This window comes from Danio rerio, chromosome 4, assembly GCF_052040795.2.
Source record: "Danio rerio strain M-AB ecotype USA chromosome 4, GRCz13ab, whole genome shotgun sequence".
Taxonomy (NCBI): domain Eukaryota; kingdom Metazoa; phylum Chordata; class Actinopteri; order Cypriniformes; family Danionidae; genus Danio; species Danio rerio.
The window spans coordinates 44,668,155-44,685,000 of record NC_141024.2 but is presented as its reverse complement, the minus strand read 5'-3'; the positions used below and the strand labels follow the sequence as shown (position 1 = coordinate 44,685,000).

At 34.1% G+C, this 16,846-nt stretch overlaps 2 protein-coding genes and 5 non-coding genes across 8 annotated transcripts in view; all 7 read left to right on the top strand.

Annotated features, from left to right (window-relative positions):
* Positions 1-16,846, top strand: part of LOC148681268 (uncharacterized) — a 482,092-nt gene that overhangs the window by 376,478 nt on the left and 88,768 nt on the right. The gene's annotated exons all lie outside the window — the stretch shown is intronic.
* LOC141377041 (uncharacterized) overlaps positions 1-16,846 on the top strand; it is a 441,555-nt gene that overhangs the window by 410,757 nt on the left and 13,952 nt on the right. The gene's annotated exons all lie outside the window — the stretch shown is intronic.
* LOC148681294 (5S ribosomal RNA) lies at positions 2,625-2,743 on the top strand. The gene has a single exon (XR_015943386.1). It is a non-coding gene; the product is annotated as a 5S ribosomal RNA (ribosomal RNA).
* On the top strand, positions 8,631-8,749 carry LOC148681293 (5S ribosomal RNA). The gene has a single exon (XR_015944406.1). It is a non-coding gene; the product is annotated as a 5S ribosomal RNA (ribosomal RNA).
* On the top strand, positions 15,298-15,379 carry trnal-uag (transfer RNA leucine (anticodon UAG)). Its single transcript has one exon. It is a non-coding gene; the product is annotated as a tRNA-Leu (tRNA).
* trnal-aag (transfer RNA leucine (anticodon AAG)) lies at positions 16,043-16,124 on the top strand. Its single transcript has one exon. It is a non-coding gene; the product is annotated as a tRNA-Leu (tRNA).
* Positions 16,328-16,409, top strand: trnal-uag (transfer RNA leucine (anticodon UAG)). The gene has a single exon. It is a non-coding gene; the product is annotated as a tRNA-Leu (tRNA).

Sequence of the window (16,846 nt, the reverse complement as noted above, 5' to 3'; positions counted from 1 at the left end):
TTTAACTGACGTTTTTAAAGAAATACTGCAAAAAGAAGAACTAAATGAAAGAATGGGAATGGGATTAATGAAATTAATACACAAAAAAGGAGAAAAGACATTGTTAAAAAATTACAGACCAATCACAATGTTAAACACAGATTTGAAGATTTTAACAAAAATTTTAGCAAATAGATTAAAAGAAGTGATGCCAAAAATAATTAAAACAACACAGGCCTATGCGATAAAAGGAAGAGACTTAGCAGACATAACAATGAGCATAAAAGACATCATAGAATATATGAAGGAGAAAAAAGAGGAAGGATATATAATAAGTCTGGATTTTGAAAAAGCTTTTGATAGAGTTGAACACCAGTTTTTATTCAAAGTACTCAAAAAGTTTGGTTTTGGAGAAGTTTTTAGAAAATGGATAAAGATTTTGTATAAGGGTATTTTAACAAAAATTAAATGTAATGGCTTTTTAACAGAATGTTTTAAAATAACAAGATCGATAAGGCAAGGATGTCCTCTGTCAGCACTTTTATATTCACTTGTGGCAGAACCCCTGGGCTTAGCTATCAACGAAGAAGAAAAAATAAAAGGAATTGAGATTGAAGAAAATAAAGTAAATAAAAAAATGTTTCAATATGCAGATGACACTACATTAATAGTAAAAGGAAAAGAGAGTGTGAAAGAAGCCATGAAAATAGTACAACAATTTTGTAAAGGATCGGGGAGTAAAGTAAATGAAGACAAAACGGTTTATATGAAGTTTGGAAAGGAAACAGATTTAGCAGAATGCACCAATTTCAAAGAAGTAGAAGAAATCAAGATTTTAGGGGTTTTAATGGGGAAAGATGCCAGGACAGCGCGAGATAAGATGTGGGAAGGTTTTTTAACAGATATAGAAAGGAGGTTAAATTACTGGAAACTAAGAACACTAACATTAAAAGGAAAAGTTTTGATTTTAAATGTTTTAATGGAGTCTAAATTGTGGCATGTTTTATATGTTTTAGAAATGCCAATGTGGATAGAAAAGAGGTTGAAAAAATGTTTTACAGATTTTTTATGGGGAGGTAAGCCACCAAGGATTGCTTTTAATACAGTCGTAGGGGAAATAGACAAAGGTGGTCTGGGTTTAATAGATGTAGAACAAAGAAAAAATAGTTTAAGAGTGAAAAGAGTAAAGAAGTATCTAGAAAAAGAAAACAAAGCAGAGTGGAAAAAAACAATGAAATATTTTTTAAACAAATGTGGTAATTTTAACATGGGAGATGGGATTTTATGGATGAAAACAAAAGCTTGGATGACAGAAAACTTACCTGAATTTTATAGAGAAATTTTAGGTGCGTGGGGGAATTTTTTAAAACAAGTGGAATATAGTCCACATGGAAGGGAAAACATTTTAAACCAACCTCTTTTCTTGAACAATAACATTTTAAGTCAAGGGAAGGTTTTATACTATAAGAAATGGATAGAAGTTGGGATTTTAAAAGTGCGGGACATTTTATATGAATTTAAAGAAGGCTTTTTAACTGAACAATATGTTATAGACACAATGGAGGAGGCGAAAGAGGAATACAACAGAAAGGAAATTGAGAAAAATCTTGACATAATTAAACAGGCAATTCCAAAAGAATGGATAAGAAGCATAGAAAATTTTGAAAAAGAAAAAGAAACAAAAGAAGTGTATGTGAAAACAGGTGAAAAAATAGGCAATTTTAATGAATGTACTGTGAAAAATATTTATTGTTTTTTTAGAGAGAATGTGTTTAAAGAACCAACAGCAAACAAATACTGGATAGAGAAATACAAAAATGTAAAAGCAAATGAAATATGGGGAAACATGAAAGGAAGGTATGTAGAAACAAAAGTCGAATGTCTAGAATTTTTAATAAGGCACAAAGCAATCTTTTCTGATGTCATTTTAAACAAGATAGGAATGGAACAAAGTGGAATGTGTAAAGTATGTCAAAAAGAAGAAGAGGGTTTTTTACACATGTTTTTATATTGTCAAGAATTGGAAGGTTTTTTAAAAGATTGTAAAGTTTTAATTAAAGGACTACTTGGAGACTGGGATGAAAATGAAACAGAATGGAACAGAGTAGTGATGTTGGGATGGAATAAGAACAATGAAAATAAGAAAATAGTAAACCTATGTATAATGCTGATGAAAAATGCAATGTGGGAAAGGAGAATTGTGGCAAAAAAAGAGAAAATGGTGATGGATGTATGGGGAATTTTTAAGAGGAAAATGGAGAGATATGTGGAAAAACTGTATATATATCATAAAAATGAGAACATTTTGAGTGAGCTACACAAAATTCTGACGGACAAAGCATGTCAAGTTTTTCAAAAAATGAACTGGAAACTACCACGTTTTTAATGTTTTTGAATATGAAATGATCTTTTAATGTCTGTTTTTATTATGATTTACTGTAAAAGATTGTAATTGAAATTGGTTCAATAAAAAAAAAAAAAAAAAAAAAGAAATGCCCGATCTCATCTGAACTCGAAAGTAAAGCAGGGTCGGGCCTGGTTAGTACTTGGATGGGAGACCGCCTGGGAATACCAGGTGCTGTAAGCTTTTCGAAGTGCTTCATTTGGCAGCTGATTTAAATAGCCAACGCTTGACAGCCTCGTTCGCTTACGGCCATACCACCCTGGAAATGCCCGATCTCATCTGAACTCGGAAGTAAAGCAGGGTCGGGCCTGGTTAGTACTTGGATGGGAGACCGCCTGGGAATACCAGGTGCTGTAAGCTTTTCGAAGTGCTTCATTTGGCAGCTGATTTAAATAGCCAACGCTTGACAGCCTCTTTCGCTTACGGCCATACCACCCTGGAAATGCCCACTGGAAGTGACTGGCAGCAGTCAGGAGAGGAAGGCTCTCCTCCATTTTTTCTGTTTATTTTTTTGTGTTTTACACTTTTTTTGGACTGATATAGTTTTTTTTTGTTTTTGATTTTTGTTTTTTAACCACCTGACAGCAGCATTTTGCTGGCTGGAGGGTGGTTTTTGGCGTGTGTTTTTTTGCTATGGAGCAAACAAAGGACGGATTGATGGCAAACGACCCTGGACTGGATGCAGAGACACGAAAGGAATATGAAACAGGACTGGATGACGAGACAAGAATGGTTAAAGACAACGGACTGGAAAATGGACAACGAGCTGGACAACGGAAAAGCCAAGTAGGTGGAAGAAAGTATTTAAAGGAGGCAACAGTTATCATTAATGTGGAAGATGTACAGGAAGTGAGAGCAGAAGATATTATTAAAGCGGTGATTGAAAAGTGTGGACATGGAAAAATTCTGGCTTTAAGACCAAGACAAGGGAAGGAGTACGAACTAACAATGGAAACAGAAGAATTATGTGAACAATTGACTGACAAACTGATGATAAACGGGGTGAACTGTGAAATTAAAAAGCTTCATAATAGGGATTTTGTTGTTTCCTTCATGCACCTGCCGGTCTATCTTGAAGATAAAGAAATTCTGGAGAAATTAGATACTTGGGGAGTTTGTCCCATATCTAAAATTAAACGAAGGTTTTATCCGGGTACCGACATAGAAGACGGAACAAGGTTCCTTAAAGTGAGGTTCCCTAAAGAGGTGGCATCCTTGCCATATAGCACAAAAATGGAGACAGCAGAAGGAACGCAGTACTTCAGGGTGATGCACAGCCATCAGGTGAAGACCTGTAGGCTGTGCATGAGCCCGGAACACATGCTGAAAGACTGTCCAGAATTCAAGTGCTACAAATGCGAGGAAAGGGGGCATTTTGCAAGAGACTGTATCACTGTTAGGTGCCCGGAATGTAAAAATTTTTTAAACAAGTGTGAATGCTGGATGGAAGGAGAGGAAGGAGGAGGAGAAGATCAGGACCGGCAGGTGCATGAAGAAAACAACAATAGGGAAGATAATGAAGCAATAGAAAGGACAATGGAGGAGGAAATGAATAACAATGAAAAAAAGGAAGGAGAAAACGAAAATGAAGAGAATGAAGTACAGTTATCAGGACAGGAGGGACAGTGGTCACAAATGGAAATATCGGACAGTTTTAAAACTTTTTTAAGCACGGTGGAAAAAGAGGAACTAAGAAAGACTGGTCAAGCTGAAGGAATGGCAAATGATGAAGAAACAAGGATGGAAAATGTGGATAAGAACAAAGTGGAAAGAGGATTTTTAAGAAGAAGAACTTTTAAGGTAAAACCAAACTTGGACATGGCAAAGAAAAAAGTTTTAACAAAGAACAGAGCTAAATTTGTAAATAGGTATGAAGTGTTAAGGGGACTGGAAGAAGATGAAGAAAAATGATGTTTTTAAAATATTTTATCTATTTTAAAATGCTTTTAATCTTTGTCTCTTTTAACGGAAGAAGTTGTTGGTTGAGAGCGTTGGAAGGAGATGAAGGACAATGAGGATGTGTAGGTTTTTAATTTCATTTTTATTTATTTTAATGGTTTTAAACTGTGTGTCTTTTAATGCAAGGGGACTGATGGGGAAAGATAAATTTGAGAAAATAAGAGAGAAATGTAAACACAAGGAAGTGATAGGTTTACAGGAAACAAACTGGAAAGAACATGCAATGGATGATTTTAAAAAGTTGTGGCAAGGGGATATTATATATAATAATGGTGATGGTAAATCTGGAAGAGGTGTTGCTTTTTTAATAAGGAAAGATGTTTTAAACTTTAAAAGAATTGTGTATAGGGATAATTATGGAAAATGTTTAGTAATAGAGGTGAACTATGAAGGACATGAATTAATAATAGCAAATATACATGCACCAACAGAAGATAAAGACAAAAAAGAATATTTTGAGGTTTTAAATAAAGTATTAAAAGATTTTAAAGAAATAATAATGATGGGAGATTTTAATACTGTTTTTAGAAAACAAGATATGGCTGATGGAATGGTTTTTAAATCGGATATAGGAAGAAAGGAACTAAATGAGTTAATAAAGGAAAATAGTTTAATAGATATATGGAGGGAAAGGAATAGAGAAAAAAGAGAGTTTTCAAGGAGACAAATAGTGGGGAATTTTATATGTCAAACGAGAATAGATTTTATTTTATGTACTAGAAATATTGAAAATTTTATAGAAAACATACAGTATGAAGAGAACAGTTTTAGTGATCATAAGCTCTTGCATTTTAAAGTAAATATAGAAAACATACAAAAAGGACCAGGGACTTGGATTTTAAACACAACCATTTTAAAAAATCAAGATTATGTTCAAAAAGTCAAAGAAATAATAGAGAATGAAAAAGAAAATAAAATGTATGATGAAGATAAAAGGATATGGTGGGAAAACACAAAATATCAAATCAGGAAATACACAATCAAATATTGCGCAGTACTACAAAGATGTAAAAAGTATACAGAAAAAGAAGTTAAAAGATCCTTAGAAAAAGAATTAAACAAAGAAAATAAAGATATTGAAAAAATCAAAGAAATAGAGCAAAAATTACGAGATTTAGAAGAAGACAAATATAAGGGGGCAATGTTGAGGAGCAGATCTAAATACACAGTAGAAGGGGAAAAATGCACGAAATTCTTTTTTGATTTAGAGAAGCAAAGAGGTAAAGCAGGAATACTAAAGGAAATTAAAGGGAGGAATGGAAAAATTGCGAAAGGAAACATAGAAATACTAGAAGAAATCAAGCATTTTTATGAAGATCTATTTAAAGCAAAAGGTATTGATGAAGAAAAAGAAAGGAAGATTCTAAATTATATAAAAGTAAAACTAGAAAAAGATGACAACAAAGAATGTGACAGAGAAATAGAAGAAGAAGAGATTGAAATTGCAATAAATCAACTAAATAAAAAGAAAAGTCCAGGTATAGATGGAATAGGAAATGAATTTTATATTGTTTTTAAAGATATTTTAAAAGGAATACTTAAAGAAGTTTTTAAAGAAATTTTTAAATGTAAAGAGATGAATGAAAGAATGGGGATGGGATTAATGAAGTTAATATATAAAAGAAAAGGAGCAAAAACTGAATTACAAAATTATAGACCAATAACAATGTTAAATACAGATTTAAAGATTTTAGCAAAAGTTTTAGCGAATAGATTGAAGGAAGTAATGCCTAAATTAATTAAATCAAACCAAGCATATGCAATAAAAGGGAGAGATATAGCAGATGTAACAATGAGTATTAAAAGCACAATAGATTATTTACAAGAAAAGAAGATGAATGGTTTTTTAATTAGTGTAGATTTTGAAAAGGCTTTTGACAGAGTCGAACATACTTACTTATTTGATGTACTCAAAACATTTGGATTTGGAGAGAATTTTATTAATTGGATTCAAATTTTATATAATGGGGCTTTTACAAAAGTAAAATGTAATGGTTTTTTAACAGATTGTTTTAAAATTACAAGATCGATTAGACAAGGATGTCCTCTTTCAGCGCTATTATATTCCCTAGTCGCAGAACCTTTAGGGTTAGCAATAAAACAAGAAACTAAAATTAAAGGAATAAAAATAGAAGAAGAGGAGGATGAAGGAAAAATATACCAGTATGCTGATGATACAACAATAATAGTGAAGGAGAAAAAGAGTGTAAAAGAAGCCATGAAAAAAGTACAGGAGTTTTGTAAGGGAACAGGAAGCAAAATAAATGAAAATAAAACACAATATATGAGGTTTGGTAAAGCAGATATTTTAACAGATTGTTTTCAATTTAGAGAAGTAGAAGAACTGAAAATTTTAGGAATTTTAATTGGTAAAAATGAAAGAAAAGCAACAGAAAAGATGTGGGATGATCTAATAAGAGGAATAGAATCAAGATTACATTTTTGGAGGATAAGAGAACTTTGCTTAAAGGGGAAAGCCTTAATATTAAATGTTTTAATGACATCAAAGCTATGGTATAAATTATATATAACAGAAATGCCATGTTGGATAGAAGCGAGATTGAAAAAGTGTGTTCAAGATTTTTTATGGGAGGGGAAACCCCCAAGAATTGCGTACAATACAATAATAGGAGCAACAGAAGAAGGAGGGATAGGATTGATGGATATTAAACAAAGGAAGAATTGTCTTAGAATCAAAATAGTTAAAAAGCTTTTACAAGAGGAGAACTCAACAGAATGGAAAAAAGTTATGAAATATTTTTTAAACAAAGTTGGCAATTTTAACTTAGGAGAAGACATTCTTTGGTTAAAAACAAAAAACTGGATGACAGAAAAGTTACCAGGGTTTTATCAAGAAATTTTAAGTGCATGGGGGAATTTTTTAGACGGTGTATTGTACCAAGTAAAGGGAAGAGAAAACTTGTTAAATCAACCTTTGTTTTTAAATAAAAGTATTTTAAAAGAAGGGAAGGAACTATTTTTTAAAAAATGGATGGATGTCGGGATTTTAAGAATAAGGGATGTGCTTTATGAATTCAAAAAGGGATTTTTAACTAAGCAATATATAGTAGACTTAATGGAAGAAGCTAAAGAGGAATACAGTGTAAAGGAAATAGAAAATAAACTTGAAACGGTCAAAGGTGCCATACCAAAAGAATGGATTACAAGAATAGAAAATATGGAAGAATGTGGGAATGAAAAAGTCATACATGTCTATTTAAAAGGAAAGCTTTGTAATTTTAAAGATTGTTTACTAAAAGACTTTTATGTGTATTTTAGAGATAGTGTATTTCAAGAACCAATAGCAAATAACTTTTGGGTACAAAGATTGAATAGTGTGAAAAAGGAAAATATATGGAAAAACATGAGAGGGAAAATAATAGAAACAAGATTGGAATGTTTTGAATATTTTATAAAACACAAGGCAATTTTTACTGAGTGCATTTTAACAAAGATACAGAGAGAACCAAATGAAACATGTAAGGTATGTTTTCAAGAAGATGAAGGAATTTTACACCTGTTTTTATACTGTAAAGAATTAGAATGTTTTTACATGAAATGCCAAAAAATGCTAAAAGATTTATTAAAAGACTGGGATGAAGATCAATTGGAATGGAATACTCTGGTGATGTTCGGATGGAATATGGAAAACAAAAACAAAAAGTTTGTAAATCTTCTTATAATGATGATTAAAAAATGTGTGTGGGAAAGAAGAAATATAGCAAAACAGGAAAAAGTTGTTTTAAATGTGTGGAATGTACTAAAACGAAAAATGGAAAGATACATAAAAAGTCTGTACTGGTATTTTAAAGGAGAAGATATGTTACCAAACTTTTATGATGTGTTTAATGATGAAGTGTATAATGTTTTAAATGGTTTAAAGTGGAAAATGCCCAAAGAGGATGTTATTTTATGAAGAATGTTTATTTTAATGTATTTGTTTTGTGAAATTTCTTGAAGTATTTGAATGTTAATGTGATAAGTTTTTGAAAAAAAAAAAAAGAAATGCCCGATCTCATCTGAACTCTGAAGTAAAGCAGGGTCGGGCCTGGTTAGTACTTGGATGGGAGACCGCCTGGGAATACCAGGTGCTGTAAGCTTTTCGAAGTCCTTCATTTGGCAGCTGATAGACTTCCCCGTGTCACAGCTTCGCTGCCATTATTTTTTCTCGCCTTCAAGGGCATTGTTTCTGTCGGGGGTGTGTCGATGCCAGCTGAGCTGAGCTGCGCTGCGCTCGGTCCCTGGTGCTGCGCCTGTTTTAAATAGCCAACTCTTGACGGCCTCTTTCGCTTACGGCCATACCACCCTGGAAATGCCTGATCTCATCTGAACTCGGAAGTAAAGCAGGGTCGGGCCTGGTTAGTACTTGGATGGGAGACCGCCTGGGAATACCAGGTGCTGTAAGCTTTTCGAAGTCCTTCATTTGGCAGCTGATAGACTTCCCCGTGTCACAGCTTTGCTGCCATTATTTTTTCTCGCCTTCAAGGGCATTGTTTCTGTCGGGGGTGTGTCGATGCCAGCTGAGCTGCGCTCGGTCCCTGGTGCTGCGCCTGTTTTAAATAGCCAACTCTTGACGGCCTCTTTCGCTTACGGCCATACCACCCTGGCAACGCCCCCTTGAGTTTGACTGAGTCAGTGCTTTCAAGGAAGTGTGAAGTGGCAGTAGGGAGAGAAAGGCTCTCCCATTTTGATTTTCTTTATTGTTTTTTCTTGATTTTGCTTAAATTAAATTGTATTAATTTTGTTTAGTTTTAGTTAAACCCCAGACAGTGTTATCTGTTTGGGGTTAAAACGTTTTGAAAGGATGGAAACTTTGGTAAAGGAACTGGAACTGAAAATGGACTATGGCAGCATGGACAAAGCTACTCCTGAAAACAACAATTCAAGAGATTCAAACAACGGCATCGACGATAATGACACATGGGCAACTGTTGTGGCAAGAAGGAGGAAAAATAAATCAGACACAAGTAGAGAAGGAAGTGGAGAAATGCAACAAACTAAAGGTAAAGCAAATGCTGAACACTTGGAAAACAGCCAACAAACAAGTCATAGAAATGAGATGATAAACAAACTGAAAAGTCAAGCTAGATTTCAGCGACAATATAAAAAAGAAACAACTCTGACAATGACTGTGAAAGATCCTGAAAATATCACCGTAACTATGATTATAAAGGCTGTGGAAGATAAGACTGGAATTGGAAAATTGTTTGGACTGAGGAAAAAATCCAATTTTGACTATGAACTAACTATGGAAAATGAAACAGACTGTGATCACTTAATGGATGGACTAATGATTAACCAACAATTTTGTGAAGTATCAAAACTCTGCGCAACTGAGAGAATGGTTTCTTTTTTTAACTTACCCAACTATATTCAAGATAGTGAAATCATCCAAAAGCTTGTGGACTGGGGAGTTTCTCCAATTCTCCCACTGAGAAGAAGATATCATCCAGGAACAACTGTGGCTGATGGAACAATGTTTATCAGAGTGAAATTTCCAAAAGAAGTTATGAGTCTTCCTTACAATGTAAAGTTTGATACAGAGGAAGGACCAAAATATTTTAGAGTCATACATGATCAGCAGATAAAAACATGCAGATTATGTGGAAGTGCTGAACATGAAAAAAAAGACTGCCCACAATTTGTGTGTAGAGAATGTCTGGAGCAGGGGCATTTTGCGCGGGACTGTAAAGCCCCACGGTGCCAAGGCTGCAAAAAGACAATATTGTGGTGCAGATGTGAATCGGATGAGGAAGAGACTGGAGTTATGGAAATGAACAAACAAATGGAGAAATCAAGCAATGAAGAACGGGAAGAGGAAGTACAGGAATTACCACCGGATGATTTGAATGAACAAGAAGAGGAGCAGGCCATGAGTGAAGAGGATGAAGGAGATACAGCGGAGACTGAGGCACAAGATCTAATGAAAGACGATGGACACGACATGGAAGAAGAACAAGGAGCAGCAGGTGAAAATACAGAAAGCAGAATTGAGGAAGAGGTAAGCGATGATGATGATAATGAAGAAATAAATATTGGGACTAAAGACAGAACAATAGACAGCATAAACAGAAGACGCAGAAAAACTGTACAATTGAATATTCAGCAAGTGCTTAAGAAACAGAAATTACGAAAGGAAGCAAAAGCAAAACTAAAAACTGACAGAACTGATCTAAGATTTTAGATCATAAAAAATACTAATGATTGATGATTTGTTTAATTTGGATTTTCTTTTGTTTGGATGGCTTGTTTTATATTTCTAATGAACAACTTATGTTTGGTTTCAATTAATGTAAGAGGGCTGTCATCCAAAGTGAAGTTTGAAAATGTAATTGCTTTAACAGAAAAATGTGATGTTATATGTATACAAGAGACTGGATGGAATAAAAACATTGTTAATGATTTAAAAAAATGTTGGGATGGGGAAATATTGTATAATAATGACCCAAATAAGAAAAAAGGCATGGCAATATTAATTAGAAGGGGAATAGGATATACATTTGATGTTTTATTTAAAGATAATTATGGAAGGATTTTAACTATTAAAATTATGAATAAGGATGAAGAAATAACAATATGTAATATACATGCTCCAAATGAAGACTTGGAAAGAGTTACTTTTTTTAAAGATCTAAGTGTTTTAATGAGTGGATGGAATAATGTTATTGTTTTAGGAGATTTTAATACTGTTTTAGAAAGAATAGATGTAGATGATCATATGGTGTATAGAGCAGATGTTGGAAGAAGAGAACTGAAAAATATGATTGAAAAACATAAATATGTAGATGTATGGAGAGAGAGAAATAGAGCCAAAAGAGAATACTCAAGAAGGCAGTGGGTGAATACAGTTTTAAAACAAAGTAGATTAGACTATGTTTTATGTACAAGAAATGTAGAATCTTTTATTTCAAATATTTTTTACAAGATTTTTAGCTGTAGTGACCATGATTTTCTGTATGTAATGATGGATTTCAGTGGAGTTGAAAGAGGACCAGGTGTATGGGTGTTTAATACAGAGCTTTTAAAGAATGATTTTTATAAAATTGAAATGGAAAACATTATTATCAATAGTGTAAATGATGAGTTATATGATGAAGAAATAAGTGTGTGGTGGGACAATGTAAAATTAGAGGCCAAAAGATTTTCAATAGAATGTTCAAAGAAAATGCAAAAAGCCAAAAGAGCTAAAGAAAGACAATTAAACAAAGAATGGGAGAATGAAATGGAAAAGATAACAGAAGGAAATATGGATATTAGGAGAATAGTGATATTAGAAGAAAAACTGAAAAAACTAGAAGAGGAAAAATGTATGGGAGCTAGAATAAGAAGTAAGATAAAAAATACAGTGGAAGGAGAAAGAAGTACAAAGTTCTTTTATGATCTAGAAAAAACACGACAAAAAGCAGATTTGATAAAGAATGTCTCAACAAAAGAGAAAACTGTCAAAGATAAAGAAAGTATTTTAAGAACCGTTAAAGATTTCTATGAAACTTTGTTCAAAGCAAAAGGAGTTCATGAAAAAGATAAGGATTTTTTATTAAATCAAATAAAGGTTAAAGTAAGTGAAGAGGATAAAAAACTGTGATGGTGATATAACTGAAGATGAGATAAACGAAGCTATAACACAGTTCAGTAATGGGAAAAGCCCTGGTTTAGATGGTTTGTCATCCGAATTTTATAAGACTTTTAAAGATGTTTTAATTCCAATTTTAAAAGATCTTTTTATTGCTATTTTTAAAAAAGGACAGTTGAGTGAGAGTATGAAGAAAGGAATGATTAAAATAATTTATAAAAATAAAGGTGATAAAGATGATTTGCAAAATTATAGAAATTAAGTATGCTTAATACAGATTATAAAATATTAGCAAAGATTTTAGCAAACAGGCTTAAAAAGGTAGTTCCCACTCTTATTACTACTAACCAGGCTTATGGTGTTATAGGAAGAGATATAGCAGACACAGTAACAAGCATCAGAGATTTAATCTGGAACATAAAAGAAAAAAAAGATGAAGGATTTTTATTCAGCATAGATCTAGAAAAGGCTTTTGATAGAGTTGAGCATAGCTATTTATTTGACATAATCCAGAAATTTGGCTTTGGTGAGAATTTTATTAAGTGGATAAAATGTTTTTATACAGATATTTTTAGTTGTTTTAAAATAAATGGATTTTTAACCGACTACATTGAGATTTCTAGATCTATAAGACAAGGATGTGCTTTATCAGCGTTATTATACACATTAGTTGCTGAACCATTAGGCTTAGCTATAAATGGAGAAAAGGAAATTAAAGGGTTTAAAATAGAAATCAATAGATCAGAACAGAAAATTTTTCAGTATGCTGATAATACCACTCTATTTTTAAAAGATTTTAAAAGTGTTGGAAAAGCTATGGAAATATTTGATAAATATTGTCGAGGATCGGGAGCAAAAGTAAATAAAGAAAAAACTGAATATATGAAGATGGGAAAAGTAGACGTTCCACAAGGAAATTGGGAATATAAAGAACAAAAAACTTACATAAAGATCTTAGGCATTACACTGGGATATGATGAAATTAAAACTAGAGAAATAATTTGGGATGAACTTATAAATAAAATGGAAAAAAGATTATGTTTTTGGAAACAGAGAGTATTGTTTTTAAAAGGAAAAGTACTGGTATTAAATTCTCTTTTTCTATCTAAGATGTGGTATGTTTTAAGTGTTGTTAGTCTACCTACGTGGGTGTATAAGAAAATAAAAACTATGATTTTAAAGTTTTTATGGGATGATAAACCATCTAAAATTGCATATAACACTATCATTGGAAAGGTGGATGAGGGAGGACTAGGACTTATAGATCCATGGATAAGAATGAAAAGCATGAGAATTAAAACATTAAAAAAGTTTTTAAATGAAGACAATATTCCATGGAAAAGCATAATGAGTTATTTTATTAATAAATGTGGACAAATAGGAGATGATTTCTTATGGATGGCATTTAAAGACCGCATGATAGAAAATATTCCTGAGTTTTATAAAGAGTTGTTGAGAACATGGAAATGCTTTTATAATAATATACAAACTGAGATTGAAGGGAGAAAACTTTATTTACAGCAACCCCTATTTTTAAATCAGAACAATAAAAGCAAAAAGCAAATGTTTTATGATAACTGGTATGCAGTGGGTTTTAGAAAAGTAAAAGACATTTTATATGAATAAAAACCTGGGTTTTTACCGACTCAAGCAATAATACATACTCTGGAGGAAATAGAGGATATAGATGATAAAGAAAAAATTGAAGATCAATACAGTTAAGATTAGCATTACCAGATCACTGGATCAAAACTATCGAAGATAATGAAAAAGAAACTGAAAATAGAAAAATAAAAGTTTTTTTTAAAAATGGATGAGGATAAAATTAGTATCAATGATTGTCCTATCAAGATGTTTTATACATGTTTGTGTAATACTGTGTATAAAAAACCTAAATCAAGAGAATTTTGGGAAAAGTTATTTGAAAACTTTGATACTTCAAATATATGGAAAAATGTAAGATCAATTTTAAAAAGTCCAGCATTGGAAAACTTTGATTTTATGTTAAGACACAACTGCATAATGACAGAGATCATCTTTAAAAAGATTGGGGTATCACAAGATGATTTGTGTAAAGTGTGTTTGGAAAAAAAGGAAGGCGTGTTACACCTATTTTTAAATTGTAAAAAGTTGAGTGATTTTATGAAGATGTTGAAAACAATGGTGTGTAATTTTCTGTATGATGAAAAGATTATTTTAGAAGAATGGGATACACTGTTTTTATTTGGTTTTAATGGGAAAACAAAAAATAAGTTTGCTCTTAATTATATGTTGACTCTTGCAAGATTTACAATATGGAAAAGAAGAAATATTATGAAACAAAAGAAAAAAGAAATTCCATTGGTTTTGTTGTATAAACAGAATGTGACTGAGGAAATAATGGTTATATATGACTATTGCAAAATGTATGAAAAGATGGACATTTTTGAAAAATGTATTACAAAAAATAATCCATATATTGTACAAACTTGGACTGGTTTTAAAGTTTTCTTACCTGGAGATTTTTAAATATTTAATCTTTTAAATATTTGTATGTATAAATGTCATGATTGTTGATGATGTATTTTTTAATAAAGAAAAAAAAAAAAAAAAGCTCGAATCTGCTCAGGAGCAAGTGTCTTTCCCACGATTAGATTGCAGCATCTTAACAAAGTCTGCACTGGAAGTCTCTCTCTGCCATTGCTCCTTTTAGCAAGAGCACCCTATTGAAACAGGAACAGTAAAGATTCACAATTAGAGTAGTAATACTCTATAACTGGATTTGAATATAATAACAACAACAATGTGGGGTCTGCTGTGATGGAATCAGTAACTTTCACTCTTTTGTGAAATAACAGTTACCTTGTAATCAGGTTTAAATGCATCGCAGCTGGCTGCCGTTAGGAGAAGACTTCAAATGCCTTGAGTAGGGCTCAAATAGAGACAGAACTGTGGTTGACAGGAAGGTGGGAGTGCTTCCTAAGCTGGTATTAAGGAGCTCTCTTTGTTTGTGGAGGAGCTCCAGCAAGGCATGGCTAAATTGAACTGATTTCCCAGAGCTGTTGCGCTACTTGAAACAAGTTGGTGTCGAAACTGCTCAGGGAAAGCTGCTTAGTAAGGTAGCGTGGCCGAGCGGTCTAAGGCGCTGGATTAAGGCTCCAGTCTCTACGGGAGCAAGGGTTCGAATCCCACTGCTGCCAGGCAGTCCTTTTAGGATGCTTGAGAATGACCGCTCTGCTTGAGCAAACAGACTTGCGAAGAGATACTGCATGCTTCCGCTCACATCCAAATGTAGACTCCTTGGCCAAAGTTGAAGGGCTTCACTAGGAAGCTCTGCGTCCTCTCTGCTGTTCTGCTTCCGTAAAATTGGGCAGAAAAGGGACCACTGCATGAATTCATCGAGGGTAGCGTGGCCGAGGGGTCTAAGGTGCTGGATTTAGGCTCTAGTCTCTTCGGGGGCGTGGGTTCGAATCCCACCGCTGCCAGATGTGGTTTTTAACACGGCCAAACTGCTTGAGTGTGTGAGCGTTCGCAGTGAACGCTGGAAGTGAGAGAGTAAATTTAAGTCGTCAACTAGTCAGTATAATGTGTTCTTTGAAACTCACGGCAGACTCGTTGGTGTGACAGCAACACATCCCCAAGCTCGAATCTGCTCAGGAGCAAGTGTCTTTCCCACAATTAGATTGCAGCATCTTAACAAAGTCTGCACTGGAAGTCTCTCTTTGCCATTGCTCCTTTTAGCAAGAGCACCCTATTGAAACAGGAACAGTAAAGATTCACAATTAGAGTAGTAATACTCTATAACTGGATTTGAATATAATAACAACAACAATGTGGGGTCTGCTGTGATGGAATCAGTAACTTTCACTCTTTTGTGAAATAACAGTTACCTTGTAATCAGGTGCTTAAATGCATCGCAGCTGGCTGCCGTAAGGAGAAGACTTTAAATGCCTTGAGGTGTGCTCAAATAGAGACAGAACTGTGGTTGACAAGAAGGCGGGAGTGCTTTCTAAGCTGGTATTAAGGAGTTCTCTTTCTTTGTGGAGGAGCTCCAGCTAGGCATGGCTAAATTGAACTGATTTCCCAGAGCTGTTGCGCTACTTGAAACAAGTTGGTGTCATAACTGCTCAGGGAAAGTAGCTTTGTAAGGTAGTGTGGCCGAGCGGTCTAAGGTTCTGGATTAAGGCTCCAGTCTCTTCAGGGGCGTGGGTTCGAATCCCACCGCTGCCAGGCAGTCCTTTTAGGATGCTTGAGAATGACCTCTCTGCTTGAGCAAACAGACTTGCGAAGAGATACTGCATGCTTCCGCTCACATCCAAATGTAGACTCCTTGGCCAAAGTTGAAGGGCTTCACTAGGAAGCTCTGCGTCCTCTCTGCTGTTCTGCTTCCGTAAAATTGGGCAGAAAAGGGACCACTGCATGAATTCATCGAGGGTAGCGTGGCCGAGGGGTCTAAGGCGCTGGATTTAGGCTCCAGTCTCTTCGGGGGCATGGGTTCGAATCCCACCGCTGCCAGATGTGGTTTTAAACAAGGCCAAACTGCTTGAGTGTGTGTGCATTCTCAGTGAACGCTGGAAGTGAGAGAGTACATTTAAGTTGGCAACTAGTCAGTATAATGTGTTCTTTGAAACTCACGGCAGACTCGTTGGTGTGACAGCAACACATCCCCAAGCTCGAATCTGCTCAGGAGCAAGTGTCTTTCCCACAATTAGATTGCAGCATCTTAACAAAGTCTGCACTGGAAGTCTCTCTTTGCCATTGCTCCTTTTAGCAAGAGCACCCTATTGAAACAGGAACAGTAAAGATTCACAATTAGAGTAGTAATACTCTACAACTGGATTTGAATATAATAACAACAACAATGTGGGGTCTGCTGTGATGGAATCAGTAACTTTCACTCTTTTGTGAAATAACAGTTACCTTGTAATCAGGTTTAAATGCGTTGCAGCTGG